This window comes from Sabethes cyaneus, chromosome 3 (assembly GCF_943734655.1).
Source record: "Sabethes cyaneus chromosome 3, idSabCyanKW18_F2, whole genome shotgun sequence".
NCBI classification, from domain to species: Eukaryota; Metazoa; Arthropoda; class Insecta; order Diptera; family Culicidae; genus Sabethes; species Sabethes cyaneus.
In genome coordinates, this window is record NC_071355.1 from 189,749,598 (window position 1) to 189,767,535 (window position 17,938).

Consider the following 17,938-nt stretch of genomic DNA (forward strand, 5'->3'; position numbering starts at 1 on the left):
CATTTGTTAGCGTTATGTCGCAATAGTTGCTGCAGTTGCGCAAAAATTGCAGAGAAGTAGCTTCGTTTATGAAATAAACAGAAGTGGTCCCAAGGGACTGTCTTGCGGTACCGCAAAATTATTTATAAATGGGGACCTTACCAGAATTCATTTGTTGTTGAGCTCGTATGAATGAATCTGTAAATGGAAAGATATTTTTTTTTCGGTTCTACTTTTTTATCGAATATTATTATTCAGATATAGATAGGTACGTCTTTAGTCTAGCAGGATATGTAGTTCAAAACAGACAGGTACCTACAAGTCAAAATCAGACGTATCGGCCAGAATAATAGATAAATAGTGGTATAAAAAAGAAACCTTTCGTTTTCCTATATCTAGTAGACAATGTTTTCACGCTCGCCAACAAGTTTGCGTGTTTTAGTGAATGCAACAACGAAAGTTTAGTTTTCAAATCACCGTGCCGCCGTCTGGATGTAAATTGCTATCACGCCATCAATGTGGAACCCTTGTTTTATGGTCATGGTTAATAGTCAGTTGTAAACATAATTTGAGTTTCGATTGTAGTTTTTTTTTTCTAAATTCTATTATGATTGTCAAAAAAAGTGAATGATTTGCTTCATATAGGTATCACTCTGGAAATAATGCTCACAGACGAAAAGTATTTCAATTTCAATTTTCATTAAACTTTTCCTGGTTTTGCTGGCTGTGTTCAGATTACGCTGCGTACCGTCTGTATTAAATTGAATTTTGAGGTAATTCTAATCGGATCTAATTTGCCTTTGGGATTTGAAAGGTCCCACAATAGAATGTAGTGTGAAAGCATACACGGATTCTGTAAATTGTTAATCATTTCCAACGAATCAAGTTCTTTGTTCTCACAGTACGGCATATTTACTTAGGCAACATTTCCGAGGTGTGGCATTCTGTTATAAGAAATATCAAATTCAATTTTCGATTAGGCTGATCATCGCTGAAATCGTGCGACTTTTATTCTCGTGAGAATGAAACATTGCACAACACGACTGGCAGCAGAATTGATTTCGACACAGACCTATTTCCTAAATCCTGTTTTCGATTAGCTCAACAATTCTGCGTACATTCTTGCATCTGTCGGTGTGCTTGCGGCTTGGACAATCACAGTAGCAAGCAACGTTCGAAAGGATAATACACAGAAGCATGTCTAGTACTGATTATATTACTAGATATGTTATGTAGTCTTGTGTTGTTCCCCGGTGATTTGGCCGACATTATAATAATGCATGCTATCGAAACCGAGCAGAGCAGAAATAGCGAGAATGCTGGACGGCAGACCACAGAGTCAAAGAATGATGCTGACGGTACAAGGGTAGGACGCAGCAAAGTGCTTCGAAGGATGGAGAGGAGTTGGATTGATTGGGGTATAATTGGTTAAAATGGACTCGTTGCAGCAGAAGAAACACGTAGAAGGGACGAGGAAGGGGGACGGGACGAGTTACGTTTCCAAACCGGGTTTTGATGATGAGGCATGCTGGCAGCAGAGAGACTCCGTTCGTTGTTGTGCCTCATTCTGGCTGATTCATGGTTGTCCGCGTGAGCTCGCGAACGGCTTTTTATTTGCGCCGAATGGAGTTCTTGTTGGCGACATGAGAAAAGGGAGCCGATCAATTGGAGTTGGGGCCGGGCGCAGAGTGAGGATCAGAACCCCAGGCTTGTACAGGGCTGCGGGTTTGTGTTGGTGTTGCGTAGGGCTGTCTGTCATTTCAGTCCTGCTCGTGGAGTAAGATGGGCTCTTAAGCAAGTGTGCGTACGGGTGTGCATGAATACATAATAGCATAAGTTCGAGGAGCGCGTGTGCATCGTCTGGAGAGTGTCGGACTTGTTTTATGGGAGAGAGCGAGTAAGTTGTGTTATGTTGCTTTTGCCGGCTGCAATGTGCGGCCACGGGTAGGCGACCGATTTATGCTGAGCACCGCAAACTGGGAGAAAAACGGTGCATGTGTGGGACGATGGTGTTGGTTAATTTAACATTCGTTGCTCAGACTCTCTTTCCTCACCCACCGGGGAGAGAGATTTGGAGAGAGGCAGCTCTTGGCCGGTTCGCGAGACTTATCTCGTACAAAGAACTTAATGCTAGGTTTATTGTGTATTTGGTGTTCGTGCTGTGTAGAAGCATTAAAATCGAATTTTATGTTATTTTGTGCAGTACGCTTTTTTATTTCTGTTGGGTCAACTCTACTAGCTTTTTCCTCCCCGTCAGGCATAATCTGATAGGAAAGTGTGAATGCAGCGAAATCCCAGCACGGAAAGAGGAGTGCGCGTGGTTCAGCGGTTCTAGGTGAAAATAACAGTGCTATTTAATTGATTCAACGATTTTTTCCTGTTACTTTTGCTCTGCAGTTCGATGATTTTGTGATCGCTTGGTGGAGTTTTAGACCTCAAAGTGTGTAAAAGGCAATCAAAACCATCAATGAAGTTGAAATTATAAGCTTTGTGCGGGAAGAGATTTTTGGATGGTGTTATATCTCGCAGTTTCTTTGTGTGACCGTTGCTTTTATCTGCTTCTTACTTCCATATGTCGGTTCAACTATGCAGCAGATGATCAAACGGAAAATGATAGATCGAAAAATTCCAAAATTAGTGATTTAATGTGCACAGAGAAGCGCACGGCATAAAAAATTCTAATTGGGTACAGGGTAATTGATGTTATTATTTGGACTAAAAAAAACGTAACCATCGAAGCCAGACTGATATTTATTCTGTTCAAACTTGAGTGCGTTAATTTTAGCCCAAGCTACATCAATTTTCTGACTCTTAAAAAGCCGTGTTGCACCCTAAAATCGAACTCATTGTGCAGTATACCTGTTCAGAACCACAGCCCTAGCAAGTGCCAAAAAATTCGAAACAGGAAATTTGAGCTTCTTCATACATTCATTTGTTCGTAATGGCCTCTCGCTAGGATCTCTCTCGATCAGGAAGATCCCACTTTGCAGAATCAGACACGGACAGGCACAGGCACGGGGTAATTCATGTGGTGTGCGGTGTATGTTGCCGACTCCTAGGATATTTGAATAACACGTCGACGTGGGAGAAAGGGAGATAGCGCTAAGGCCAGTCAGAGAGCAGGAGAGAGTGAGAGCTAATATCGAGTAGTGTGACGACGCCCAAAACATACATTTCGGTCAGTGCTCACTGTGTGTTCTTTTGCGCTCCCTTTGTGCAGATTTTGCAAGCAACTCCAGTGAAGAGATAGTCTTCTTGATTTACTCACCCCTTACTTCTTGTTGTTTATTTCTCAATAGCAATTTTCAATTTTGTGGATATTCGGAGCATACCTGAACCTTCGCAAAGTTTCACGCGAATTGAGAGTGTATGTGTGTGCTGTGCTAAAAGGCAGAACAAAAGAAGATACCAGTGGCAGCAATAATAAGAGTTGAAAATCTTTAAAGTTCTCTGAACTACAGTGTCAGACAACGACGAGCAACTCGAGGCTACGAAAACCCGAAAAAAAGTGATTTTAAATTTGGAACAACTGAGCAACAGCGGAGAGCTGTCAACTGAATTTCTGTGGATATCAAAAAAATTTAATTGCAAGCTTTGACTTTTGGCAATTTTCGTATTCGCAACAACGGTAACAACTACCAGGGTGTAGACCTGAAGCAACGAAAGACTCAACGCAAGACACAATTAGGAAATCCATCATCTGCGAGGTTTAATTGTAAGTATTGTGCAATTGCTCGTCACATTTCACATCCTCCTTGTAAATTCGAGGAAAAAGCATATCTTGACATGAGATGATGGGTGGAGATAATCGTTGCGTTGTGAAACTCTTTACTGATCCCAGTGGACATGTTCAGACGCAAGCGCGAGCACACGTCTACCCTCCTTCGATCTGTCAAAAATAGTTTTGAATGTCTCAAATGAAACTAGAATTATCTCAAATCATCACATAAACGAAGAAAAACTTATTTACTGTAAGATTTCCTATTACCTATTCCTACAATGTTCATCTACTATCGTCAACAATGCATTATTAAAAAAGCTGCCTTGCAAAGGGAATGATTGAAGAATTGTTAATAGAACTATTAAACTATATTGAACGTGAATCATGTCTTCAATGAAATTACCCTTGGTATTCGTAAGCACCATTGTTAACATGTCTGGCTTAAGTACTGCGCATTCTCATATGTCTCGTGAAATTTTATTGCTATAAATATCTAAGCATCAGTTCGATGATTTCAAATTATCTTTTCTCTTGCGTTTAAAGGTGTAATTTTAATGCTACTCTTTCAACACAGAGCTTCTGTTCACTATTCGTTTTTTTCCTTGTGATAATATGTAGCATAAAATAGAGCTTTACACTTTTGTAAGGAAATGCTATTCACCTACCTGTTATTGTAAAATTTGTAATAAAGTAAAATACTCGACTTTCATATGTCATTGTAATCAGTTCAACGAATTGCGCAATGAGAGAGTTTATTGTGAAAATAACTCTTTGCTCAGTTAACCATCAGAGAAAAAACTCAACCTGTTTTGAAAGATGTTTCAGCAGCAAAATAAAAAACTCCTCACCGCTTTTCTATTGTGTTTCTTGAAGATTAGAGATTTAGTTTAAAAGTTATGCATACACACAAGACACAACCTGTGTTACTAGTTTCTGTTCGTCGCACTGTTCAGACTTCCCCTTCTGTTCTGTGGTTTTGGTCACATTCAAGGGTCAAATTATTTTTGGCAAAAAATTGATCGTTTTTTCAACCTTTTAAAAAGTAAATCTTCATGCGATTGATTGTTTGGCTATAATCAATTTGTCCAGAAGTTGCAATTTTCCAGTTATTGTATGTCTATCGTGTCTAATTTATTTAATACTAGCTGACCCGACAAACTTCGTATTGCCACAAATTAACCTGTGTTGTACATAAATCATGAATCTCGGATGATCTTTGTCACAATCTCGAGTTTTGCAAGCCCCCCAGTGGGCGACGCTTCCGACGGCGAGTCACCGGCAACACTCGCGACCGTCTCGTCCTGAATGATCTACTGTTACTATAGATAGTTTTTGTGGTCTTGTATTGACTAATGTTTTATGGAAGAGTCTCGAATTTCTCGAGTTCGATTAGTTTTTGAGTTTCGCATAAATTTCTGTTTTATTTGTATGAGAGTCCATATCCCCCTACCACAGGGGTGAGAGGTCTCTAACTATCGTAAAATAAATTCAAGACTCCAAAATCTCCCACATGCCAAATTTGGTTCCATTTGCTTGATTAGTTCTCAAGTTATGAGGAAATTTGAATTTCATTTGTATGGGAGCTCCCCTCTTAAAAGGGGAAGGGGTCGTCTAAAACTCCCACATGCCAAATTTGGTTCCATTTGATTGATTAGTTCTCGAGATAAGAGGAAATTTGCATTTCATTTGTATGGAAGCCCACCCTCTTAAAGGGGAGATGGGCCATAACTCGCTTTCTAAAGAAGAGAGGGGCTCAATTCACCATAGAAAAAAATCTTGCGTCCAAAACCACTTACATGTCAAATTTGGTTCCATTTGCTTGATTAGTTCTCGAGTTATGAGGAAATTTGTTTTTCATTTGTATAGGAGCCCCCCCCCCCCTCTTAAAGTGGGGAAATCCATAGAAAATATACCATAGAAAATATTCTTGCCTACAAACACTCTAGAACTAATCAAGCAAATGGAACCAAATTTATCATGTGGGTGATAAATTTGGTTCCATTTGCTTGATTAGTTCTCGAATTATGAGGAAATTTGAATTTCATTTGTATAGGAGCCCCCCCTCTTAAAGTGGGGAGGGGTCCTTATTCACCATAGAAAATATTCTTGCCCTCGAAAACTTTCACATGCCAAATTTTGTTCCATTTGCTTGATTAGTTCTTCAGTTATGAGGAAATTTGTATTTCATGTGTATAGGATCCCCCCCCTCCTAAAACAGGGAGGGGTACCAATTCATCATAGAAAAAATTTTTGTCTCCAAAAACACCCACATGCCAAATTTGGTTCCATTTGCTTAATTACTTCTCGAATTATGAGGAAAATTGTGTTTCTTTGGTACAGGAGCCCCCCCTCTTAAAGTGGGGAGGGGTCCTAATTTACTATAGAAAATATTCTTGACCTCGAAAACCTTCACATGCCAAATTTGGTTCCATTTGCTTGATTAGTTCTCGAGTTATGAGGAAATTTGTATGGAAGCCCCCCCTTTTAAAGAGGAGAGGAATTATAATTCCCCTTATAAAGAGGGGAGGGGTCTCAATTTACCATAGAATAAATTCTTGTCACCGAAAACACCCACATGCCAAATTTTGTTCTATTTGCTTGATTAGTTGTCGAGTTATGCAGAAATTTGTGTTTCATTTGTATGGGAGCCCCCCCTCTTAGTGGGGGGAGGGGTTTCTAACCATCACTAAAACCTTTCCTGGCCCCAAAAAACCTCTACATGCATACTTTCATGCCGATTGGTTCAGTAGTTTTCGATTCTATAAGGAACATACGGACAGACAGACAGACAGACAGACAGACAGACAGACAGACAGAAATCCTTCTTTATAGGTATAGATTTTTATATAAACTTATAACAATAACACCAAAATAAAAAAAAACGATGTCAAAAATTTGTGTTATCTGACTGGTACCCAAGCTGGGAGTAGATCGAATTATGCCTTAAAAGGTCAATTCGCGGATCCGTCAGCTTTGGAAAAGAAGAACGGTAGACATACATTAATAAACGTTGCTTCAATGATCTTCTAATTTTCCACTCCTTTCCTTTCGCGTCATATCCTGCTATGTTTGGATACTATAAACACCTTTGTTTCATTGCTGTCTTCTACCGTTATCTCCATCGATTGTAAAAACTACCGTTACACCAGTGGCGACTCGTGGTGGTTTAGCTTACCTGTTCAACCAGCGAAAAATACAAATTAATATGCAGCTTTTTTTTATTATCGAAATTCTATATTTTATTTATAAAACAAACATTAGGGGTATTCACGTAGCGCTTGCTAGGTTGCGTAAACGGTGTATTTCGTGTATACGCTGCCGCAATTCGCATAGCAGTTCCGGTTTCTATGGAAGCGCCAGAGTAACGGCAGTATAAATACGCAATACTCCGTATACGCAACATAACAAGCGGTACGTGAATACCCCTATTATTTAAATAACAACCGAACACGGCGGTTTACTTTACCAGCAAACTCGTCTCTGAATTTTAACTACGAACCTAAGACTTTCCGTTCAATTTACCTATTGAACCAAATTCAAGAATAACCACCACACGCACCACAAGCAATATGCGTAAGTTGTTCAATGCTAAAGATGAACGAGTTAATGAGAAAATTTTGCGAATAATGCATGCCATCCCCTTCGTATCAAAACGTTGTTCCTGGTGCTAATCTCTAAAGCAACGTTCAAGTGTCGTATTGAACGTTTTGCTCATTAGCTTCGTGACTAGATAAAATGGAATCAAAGCGCAGGCCATAGGGATATGTGGTAGTAAGTTGTTCAATGCTGAAGATGAACGAGTAATGAGACAATAATGCGCGCTTTCGAGTAAAAGCTGTTTGACATTCTCTTTTTATCTCCTTCGTACCCAGAATCAACACCAGGAATAATGTGTTGGTATATGCTTGTGCATTGAGATCAAAGCAACGTTCAAACGTCATGTTGAACGGTTTGCTCAGCAGCTTCGTAAACTAAACTAATAATTTACCGAATTAATCGTATTGCATATGCGTCGGTTCAAACGAAATCATGAACTAGTGATGAAAAAAAATATTGTCGGGTTGAATTTTGTTGCCTGTCCTATGAACAGGTTGAACATGCGGACGAGTCGCCACTGCGTTACACAAGAAGTAATTAAATGATTGACCTCAAAGGACAAGACAAAATACGCTGTCAGTCTATAAAAAACTACATTAATCGCAAATTAAAAACTAAAGAAATCCATAGACTCAAGATGAGCCGACATGAGACCGACAAATACTTGTGGAGAATAGAAAGGACCAAAAAGTAAATGAAATAGGCCTAAAATGACCAAAAAACTTGGATTTCAAAAGAGATCGAAAACAAGGTAATCCTACAATAGCTTTAAAATAAGCGAAAAACATTTTTAGGAGTCGAAGTAGGCCAACAAAGCAAATCCCAAAATAAACCTGACATTTTTGAAAAAAGCTTCTGAAAGCCGAACAATTTCAAAAAGAAAATAATTTCAAAAAGAGCCTAAGAAGCCTAAAAACTAGTGTTGCGAAGCCCACACTCGTGTCGTCTAATTTTCTCACATAGGCGTACTCATTTTAACACGCCGGGATACGCGTCCCTTTAAAACTACCGCGCTTATTTCTTCATGCACTGCACCGAGTTTTTGCGACTGTGTGTCTTAGCTAACAGCTACAGTCGTCGCTCGTCGTTCGTCGTTGCAGTCCGATCTGCTGCTACCGATTACTCACAACGGCTCGTACTCCTGCCCGTGAGTAGAATTGAGGACGAAGATGAAGAAGAAAAAGTAATGCAAAATTTGTATCGCAGTAGGCCACCAGTCTCACGGACAGCTAATTACCCACGATTTTTTGACTCGGGAATAAACTGTGCAGGAAGACGATGTGAGATTGTGCGTGCGCGAGTGTGTGGCTAGCAGAATGTCTGCACACAGCACCGGCGGCTGTTTCTTTTACGCCTACGTGTGCGGCGTAACCGTTGAATGCTATGGTTCTTATACTCTTTCGCGTGTGAATAAGCATAGTTGACTTCTCGCTCGATTCGCAACATTACTAAAAACCCTAACTGGAGGGTAGAAAAACCCAACAAAAAACTATTCTAAAATGTCTGGTCAGAGCACAAAAAATTTACAAAAATTATTGCAGAATAGGCCGAAATATACTTCTGGATACGCCAGAGATCAGAGAGGCTTTAAATGAAAATGATGTTGAGGTAGGCTTTAAATAATCAAAAAAGGTGCCTGGAGACCAGAAAATACCAAAAATAAAATGACCCAAGATTTGGTTGAAATGGCCGAAAACCTTATACCGAGACCAGAAGTGACCAAAATTCAGCCTAAAATGAACCCAAATTAAGCCTAAAATGGTCGAAAAATGCTTCTAATAGGGCTAACAAAGAGAATGATTTTAAAATTGGCCTAAAACGATCGAAGTACGCTTTTGAAAACAAGAAAATACTAACAAAGAAAATTATCCCAAAATTGGCCGAATAAGGCAAAAGAACACTATCGGAGCGCAGAAAAAAAACAAGGAAAATGATCCCAAATAAACCTTAAAGGAAACCCCCCATCTAAACCAGATAAGCACAAAAAGAAAACGATTCTAGAATATGTCGATAAACGGACGTTAGAGAAGGATAAAATGAAAATGATCTCGAATGAGTCTTAGGTTATAAACGTCTTTAAGACTTGACCCTTCTTTATCGACAGACTTTGCAGCCGGTTATAAAGCTACAGGACAATTACAGGGCTAGTGCAATGACCCTACTGACTCTGGCAGTACAGCCCAGCCGAGATTTGAACATACGTCGACTGTTTTGTTAGGCCAGCATCGCATCTCGAAGCTAACTGGGCGGTTGTAATGTACGCAGGTTAGAATGATCGTAAAATGCGTCTGCAGGTCTGAAGGTGAGACAAAGAAAGCCTGCAGGTCAACAAAGAAAGTGATCCTAAATTAGGTCTAAAATGGTCAAAAAACTCTTCTGAAGGCCTGGGAAGGCAAATAAAGAATAGGATCCCAAAATTTCCAAAAACGCTACTTCGACCAAAAAAGCTCGAATAGGCCTTCTAAAGGTTGGAAAAGAGCGATGAAAAGAATGCCAAATTTGGCCTACAAAAACAACGACCCCAAACAAAAATGGTACAAAATGACAGAGAATAGTAGGCCAGATGAGCCCAAAACAGAAAATACACTAGAATCTCCTTTTACGTTCATTCATTTAACGAGATTTCGTTTTTCGTCCAAAATTTGAATTGACGTCCTTTTTAAGTCCAAAATTTGAATTTACGTCATTGTCAAAAATTATGAGGTAATTTCAAAAAATTCGAAATAACACCATTTCTTTTTACGTCCAAAATTCCCAATAAAAACGTAAAACGAGATTCGAATGTAATTCGCTGCTGGTCACCAGAAAGGTCAACATAGAAAATGATTCCAAATTAGGTCTAAAATGGTCAAAAAAGGCTTCTGGAGGCCTGGAAAGGCCAACAAAGAAAATGATCCCAAAATAGGCCCAAATTTCTAAGAACGCCAGGCAAGGACAAAAAACCGAACCGAGCTTATAATGTCGCTACCATTGTATTGCCTAAAATAATGCAATTAAGTTCGTCTCTTTGCACATGTTATGATGCTAACCAGTACGAAGTAAAAGCAAAGCAAAGCCATTCTGTTATCGAAACTTGGCCTGTTTTTATACGACAGACTTCGCAGCCAGCTGTTAGAGTGCAGGACAATTGCAGGGCCAGTTGCTATGATCCTATTGACTCTAACAGCCTCTCAAAGTCGAGATTCGAACATACCACGACTGGCTTATTAGGCCAGCGTCATACCTCTGAGCCAACTGGGAGGCGTAGTACGAAGTGTACACCCGCGACGTTAAAATTGTAAAAGTTTTCAGCATCGGTTTTCAATACGCGCGATTAACACATTTTCAAGTGTTAACTGACATCGGCATTCACCGTAGACGAGTATTTTCTAGTTTGCGGAAACACCCATGGAGGTGCCTCATATTTATTCCAGTTGACTGTGCGCGTAAATTAAATAGAAAAGGGAATACGGAAAACCAACGCAAGCAAAAAGACACCTATTCATGCTGATCGTCCGTTATATCTCCAAGGTACTTTTACGAAACTAGCGTACGCGATACCGAGTGTCTCCGAAGTATTAAAATCCGGTGCCTAAAATATCGAACACCGAAACCGGCAGCGGTTGCTTTGTTTCCAGCGTGCAGTGCATTTCATCAGGCAGCATGCCGATTCAAATAAACTTCGTGGAGATTTTTAAATGTGGCACGCAGTATGGTTCAGTATTTAGAGATGCTTGGAAAACAGTTCTGAAGGCCAGAAAAGGCAAAATGAAAATGATCAAAAATATGCCTAAAATAGAGGTAGTATGCTTCTGGTTGCCAGAACAGGGCAAAGAGAAAAAAATCCCAAATTAGACCCAAAATTGTGGAAGAACGCTTCCCAAAATGGGCTTGAAATGCCCAAAAAACGGTTTTGAAAAGGCCAATAGTGAAAATGCTTGCTAAATATGTAGCTCCAAAATAGCTGAGGTACGTTTCTGGAGGCCAGAAATGCCCAAAGAGTAGGTCAGAAATGGCCAAATTAGCCCTAAAGTGACCAAGAATACTTCTGGATGCTGAAAGATCAAAAAAGAAAATGATCCCAAATTAGGTCTAAAATGGCTGAAAAACACAACTGAAAGTCAGAAAAGAATGGACCATGAAACAATCAATTCCTTGTTTAGAATAAATTAAAGCATCTTGGTCATTACGATTATAGGCATTTCTTTATTTTTGTAATTGATCGAAATGGAATTTTTACCGTGGTCACAGCCATAAAGTCTCTCGATCAATAAACTACGAACATTCATGGGACAGGTTTATTCCTTTGAAGCATGGTTGACCGTTGATACACAAGGCGCCTCCATCAAACCTTGCGGATAAGGGGACGCATGGTTTTTTTTAACTTGGCGTTTTGCGTTTCGAACTGCGAAAATAAAGTTCTTCAGAAAATCAAAATTGTTACCCACGTATAATAAATTCTGAAGCAACTTAAAACTCTATTTTGAATATAGAAAGTGGCTTTTGAATATAGAAAGTATAGAATATAGTCATCTTTATTGGATAATCAGCAACTAAGAAATCGCTGTGGAGGTACAGCATCACCCACTTCCTTATTCGGGGGACTGCTGTAATTTCGAGTAGTTCTACCGCGCGACAAAGCTTCTTCTTGCCGTGTTCGATGGATTAAAGTGTATTTTTTCTTCACACAAACACTCCCGTACCATGCGGTATCGAAATCCGTACAGCTTCGAAATCCGTACACCTAATACAATTTGCTTGATTATATGTATTAAACAGTCTAAATGCAAAATATTAATAATAGGCCTAGACCCGTAGTTTATTAGCATTACGTCAATGTCAAAATATAGGTAGTAGGCCACGAAATACGGGCTGGTACCGAATGGCCGAAACACAGATGGCCGAATCACGAATGGCCGAAATCCAAATGGCCGAATTTCAATAACAGTCACAGAAGGCCGAATCACGAAAAGCCGAATCACAAATGGCCGAATCACGAATGGCCGAATCACGAATGGCCGAATCACGAAAGGCCGAAATTTTTCGGAGTGCCTAAATAACTACTCAATAAAAAACCATGAATTGGCAAGTAGTTAATAAATAACTTTAATCAAACAAAATACAAACTACTACTATTAAACAAACAAAACATGCTTTACGAACGCCTTTGTTTAGCGCTTAATAAAAGTGCAACTGCGTTAACAAAATTTTTGCTGCTCATTTTGTGAGCATTAACACATTTCGACTAGATTTTTTCGTCTATTTCTCGGCGCGAATTCGGAACATCCCCCTGAAGAATTCTAAGGATGTTCCCCTCTATCGCCTTTTGCTCCACCCGCAGCTTTGTGATGATCCTGGTCATTGACAGGTGATGGGAACCAACAATTGTTGTCCATCGTTGGTGCTATGCTTCCAAGCTGTTTGTGGTCCGCGATAGCTTGTCAATGACAGGCTTAAAATTTGACCACAGAGTGGGGTGAAACATTGGTCTATTGTTCCGGTTCCTCCCACTTATGTAAGTATTTCGAAAATATGTAAGGAAATTATTCAATTCTTCAGGCATCGTTCCTTCCATCGCGTCGTACGCCTCCTGTATCAGATTTTGCGGCACAAAAGACAAAGCCTAGAATTTTTATTACATTATAAAAACATCAAATAAAAGTACTTTATCAACAAACCTGCAGCCGTTTTACCACCATGAATATGTCTGTGTTGGTCGAGTAATGTTGTTTTAGTCCGCGTATATTTAATTGTTTTATCATATTTTGTGTGAAATGAAAAAAGCATAAGAAGCATTCCGTTTCTGCTTGTTTTTATTGAATAGTATCCCATCAATGGAAAGCATTTCGGTTTTACTCTCTGCGACAACACAATTTTAACGACAGGTGCACTTTCTTCGTTGCTGAAACCAGCAACATCGCTGAAACCAGCAATCGCCGGATGCACTCATTTTTCACAGGACAACTAGCAACCACCGTGCGGAAAGCAAACCGTGTTCAACAACAATGGACACAACTGTTGGCTTTGCTATGTGCGGTCAACAAAGATGGACACGGCGGGATATTGAATGAAATATTTCGGCCGATTTAGTAATAGGGTAATAAACTTGTAGTTTACTGCATTTACTTCTTTATGAAAATCCATGACAGTAAGAATAAGATAACAATTATAAGCATAATATAATATAATATAAGCATATTATAATATAAGCATACATCTACGAAAGATAATTTTTATACTGGTTTTTACCTCATATTTCTTGATTATAAATACATCTTCATTATAAGGTGCGAGACGTATTTACCGTGTTAGTAGCAAATGTTTCCTAGATGATTCAGGGCGAGACGGCCGTAGGCCGCGAGTGTGCGCCGGTGACCCGCCGTCGGAAGCGCCGGCCACTGCGGGGGGGCAGCCCCCCCGCAGAAACCACTACTATTTAGGTGCATGCATTTTCCTAGGTTTACTGTCTATTAGGGATTATCCCTTAGTTAAGTCCGAACGAGCGGCAGCGAGTAAGGACAGCATGTACCCAACGTTTGCGCAGGTTGAAGGCTATGAATATTTTCGGTCGAATATGACATTCGGCCATTCGTGTTTCGGCCATTTGTGATTCGGCCATTCGTGATTCGGCCTTTTGTGATTCGGCCATTCGTGATTCGGCCATTTGGTATATTATGCCATTCATTATTTCGGCCATTTGTGTTTCGGCCATTCGTGATTCGGCCATTTGTGTTTCGGCCATTCGTAGGTAATCCCGAAATACAAGTAATAAAAATTAAAACGTTAATGCCTATCAGATTTTCTTCTAAATTGGCTGTGTTGTTAGCAATTTGCTAAGAAAATACCTTCCAATAAAATGAAGTGTAAAGCGTACTTGAAGTGATTTTCTTATTTAAAATCCCGAAAATCAATTTGAACTAAAGGTGTTTATCGTTCTACAGCTTAATTTCATTCATTATGGCATTGAAATAATATTTATTCATCATAATTAGCACTGTACGGATTTTGATTCAGTTTTACTAGTTGAATCTAAATCCGTACACCTGTGCAGTATCCTTAGCGATCCAACTCTATTCTATGTTTTGCCAAACAAAATGGAAATAACTACAGCTAAATATATGTCGATAAACTGGAAGATGGCAATTACGATAATATATGGTGGATAATCTTTTAATAAAGCATCGAGATAGTTTAAGTTCCGGTAACTACGATAAGAGTTACTATATTGAATTGGTACTCTCGAAATACCGGAGTCTCTTTTGCAATTTTTCAGCTTTCCGTATAATTTGCAACAAAAATCAAGAAAAAATGTTATATATTGTTTATAAAAGTGAAGTTAATTTACTCTAAAATGTTAAAAAAGTTTGTTTCTAAGCCTAATATTTCCTGAGGCATAAGGAAAAGAATGTAATTGTTACAAGTTTGTTACAGGGTCCCATGGATAGAGGCAATATTTAATCAGTACCAAACCTGATATTTTAACTTTCCGACCGAAAATGAACAATTACCCATAGCTTGGCTTAAAAACAAAAAGATTGATTCCTTATAGTGTTCCTACTGTGCGTGTGAACGACTCTTAGATGAGCAGGACTAAAATACAATGCGTCAATTATCGAGAAAAGCATATTTTATAAAGCAATTAGTCAAATAAAGAAAAACAACTTAGCCACAAACTTCAAACTCATTTCGATCAAGCTTACACGGATTTAGATTCAAAATTATGCGGACTTTAATTGATTTTTAACATGGTGTACGGATTTTAAGTCACAGGTGTACGGATTTTGAATCAGGCATAAAAAAGTGTACGGATTTTGAATCAAGAGCTGCACATTTTGATCTCGATTTTTTATAACTAGGATGAATTCTAGCTTCCTGTTATTCCAAATAACGTTAAAATAAGCATTATACTGTCAAAAGAAAACATGACGAATTGCTTATTACAACATCATAATTTTATATTGACCATTTAAAATTGTCTAGTTCTTAGGTGTACGGACTTCGATACGGCACGGTAGTGGGTGCTGTGAGCAAAATAAAACAGGAACGGAATCACCCTAATGAGAACCTCTTCTATTTACACATGTGTTGCATCTTTTTTTCCCTGCCCTCCAAAGTGTATGCATCCGATGAATCATTTGTTTATTAAATGGTTTCTTCGGCCGCACTTGTACTTCCTATCGTCATCGACCATGAGTAAGTTCAATGTTTTTTTCCCTTCAGCAGAAACAACAAAAAATTTGTTTGTACAAAAGCCACGATGCAGTCGAGCAAGAAGTAAGTCGACTATGGAGGCCTTTGGTCGAAAATGTAGTTCAGTATTACAACAAGCAAGTGCAGCAAGTCAGTCGTATGGCGCATCGGTATTAACATCAGTAGAAAGTATGACGTGCCTGTAGTTTTGAAACAAAGATCGAGCCTCGGATCGCTGTTTGCTGTTCGGTACATAACTCTATAAAAAATAAGACAAGAAAAAAAAGAGAGCAAACCAATTTGGATGTTGCCATGCTACCCATTTCTGTTGTGTTTTTTTCCTTCTTCCTACTGCGGTTTTCCTCTTTTTCTCTTGTGTTTACTCACGCGCTTTTGCCATGGACGCGCAGATGTTATAGCGCTGCGCCGAGCGCTGGTTGATAGATGTGTGCACATTTTCCTCCAGTTTTTCCTATCGGTTTGTTCGAATCTAGTACCTAGTAGCACGACCGAGCGATTTTATTGTGTCGCCCAGCTAGCTGGCATGGCCGTGATCCGGAGCCAACATCGGTCGGTGTGATACAGATGATAGTAAAACGTACTGGCGGAGAAAATTTTACTATAATGGAGGATGGAAAGTTTATTCACCTTTGCGATCGTCGTTCTCGTTGATCGGACTGCCGAAGCACTGACCGATGTTGAGTTGGCTAGCTTTTATGAGTTAAAGCAAATTTGTTTACAGATATTGATGAGAGACTTAATTGATTTGTAATCTAGATCGAAAATGTTGATCTTAAAATGCTCGTCTGGTGTTTGGGATGAGATTTTATTGACTCTTAATTCGAAAACATTGGCTACCTGAATTTGTAGCGGTAGTGAGATGGGAATTTTGGGTTGGTCGGAGATATTTTGGAAATGAAATAAAAAGCAAACTTATCCAAGTTAATTCTACTATGTATATTTATTCTTGACAGATACGTATTTCGCCTACGACTTGCAGGCTTCCTCAGTGTCTGTTTTCGAACTCCACACTGAGAAAGCCTGCAAGTCATAAGCGAAATAAGTATCTGTCAAGAATAAATATACAGTACAATTAAATTGGATAAGTTTTCTTTTTATTTCATTTCAGGTTTCGTATTCTACTAAGACGCTCCAAAAACTTCAGACATTTTTGAGTTTTGATGTGAATGTTAAGAGATGATAAACAAATTTGTCCTCAGTTTGTGATTGTAATAATTGTTACTGTTTTTGTGAGTACTTTAAAATAGTATGTAATTTGCATGCGGTGAGTGCCATTATCTAGTGAAATTTGTTTCCAGCCTTGCTGTATGTCGATGTTTTTATAGTCAAACATTTTCAAACTGTAAAGATAAGAACTAACTCGTCAATCTCAGACATATATTATATGTATGTAGCTGCGAGGGCCACCAACAATTTTTGTATCGGAACTTTCAGTAGCTCTTCCGTCATGCAGTGTATCTTATTGATGTCTGTGCTTGGGATTAAGATGAAATTACATGTGGATTTTACATTGTCACTAGGAATACAGATATTTAATATACGAAGTTTGCGATGATCTTTTTTAACATTGCATTCACTCGACGTAAAAATTTATAAGATAGTAAATAACTTGTATCAAACAAAACAATTTGTGATTGCTCACATGTTCGTCAATTTACGTCAAAACCATCACACCGCTTTGTCGACGCTTTAGTCGTACTAAAAATCGTACATAACCAAATAAACATATTCAGCAATTGTCTGTCAGCTGCCATATGTGTTGCTGCTTGCTGCTGCTGCATATTCGTTAACTCCCTTCGGCGAGCGAGCGAGATCGGCGGCTGTCTGTCCACGGTGGATGTCTTGACTATGTGGTATTTCATAAATCCAACTAAACTGACAGCTGCCTGCTGTTAGCGAATTGAGTCTATGGCCATCGAACCGTGTTATATACCTATATATCTGTGTGTCGCATATGAATGGATGCGGGAAGCGTGTGGAGTCAGTCGCTTGTTGTGCTATATTTTGCAGTCAGTGTGCTGTACTAATCCTTGTTTCTTGCCTGGCATGGCTGCGGGCATGACATGGGTGATAAAGACTTTTAAAGTTTTATGACATTTTTGTTGCCGGTTCCAGAGCGTTCAGAGTGCAAGTACAATTGTGACAGCTTTTTTACGGAGGTTTCCTATTCTTAAATAGCAAAGGGATAAAGTCTTATTTTGGATGAATTATGTTGTCAGTTGATGCTCCTTTAGTTGACAAGCCATGCGTGACGTTGCGGTCAATTGGATTTATGATATTAAAATTTACGAACTTGTTTGATTGTCTTAAGAATATGTTGAGCAATTTTCGAAGATCAAAGTCGCAATGCGCGCATGAATAGTTAACAGACCTCGATTATCTCGATTGTTTACCTGTTTGCTTTAACTATCAGAAAAGTCTCCTCATATGCGTTGCTGATTACGTGTTGTT

At 39.1% G+C, this 17,938-nt stretch overlaps 1 protein-coding gene across 1 annotated transcript in view; it reads left to right on the forward strand.

Annotated features, from left to right (window-relative positions):
• The first annotated feature begins 2,151 nt into the window (after positions 1–2,151).
• Positions 2,152–17,938, forward strand: part of LOC128741628 (calphotin-like) — a 128,740-nt gene continuing 112,953 nt past the window's right edge. Inside the window, exons 1-2 of the mRNA XM_053837582.1 lie at positions 2,152–2,314; positions 3,279–3,694. The gene's annotated coding sequence lies outside the window, so the exon portion shown is untranslated. The remainder of the gene's footprint in view (positions 2,315–3,278; positions 3,695–17,938) is intronic.